Raw genomic sequence first — 724 nt, forward strand, 5'->3', positions numbered from 1 at the left:
CACCTCTATTTTGGCACACATGATCTCTTGCACAAACAAAGATAGGTTTCCAAGGTTTTATATTTTTTTGATTTTTTTAATTTATACTGCCCTCTAGACAGACTGCTCAAAACATCGGTCTATACCTCAAGGAGGCATTGTACAATATTTTTTTTCAAACTATTCTTTCATATCCATGTTTGGCACATGTGGGTCACCATGTACAAGAAAATCTGGGTGATTTGGAGGTGGTGCAAAAAATCACCTTTGTGTGGTCATTACTTCGACCACCTCCAAATCACCTCTATATTGGCACTCATGATCTCTTCCACAAACAAAGCTAGGTTTCCAAGGTTTTATATTTTTTTAATTTTTTTTAATTTATACTGCCCTCTAGACTGACTACTAAAAACATCAGTCTATACCTCAAGGGGGTATTGTACAATATTTTTTTTCAAACTATTCTTTGATATCCATGTTTGGCACATGTCGTTCACCATGTACAAGAAAATTTGGGTGATTTGGAGGTGGTGCAAAAAATCACCTTTGTTCAAAAACTGGCTTAAGTTAGACCAAATGGTCCCCCCCGGAATGCGGTCATTTCTTCTACCACCTCCAAATCACCTCTATTTTGGCACTCATGATCTCTTGCACAAACAAAGCTAGTTTCCCAAGGTTTTATATTTTTTTGATTTTTTTTAATTCATACTGCCGTCTAGACTAACTGCTTAAAACATCGATCTAT

This window comes from Triticum aestivum, unplaced genomic scaffold (genome assembly GCF_018294505.1).
Source record: "Triticum aestivum cultivar Chinese Spring unplaced genomic scaffold, IWGSC CS RefSeq v2.1 scaffold67603, whole genome shotgun sequence".
Taxonomy (NCBI): domain Eukaryota; kingdom Viridiplantae; phylum Streptophyta; class Magnoliopsida; order Poales; family Poaceae; genus Triticum; species Triticum aestivum.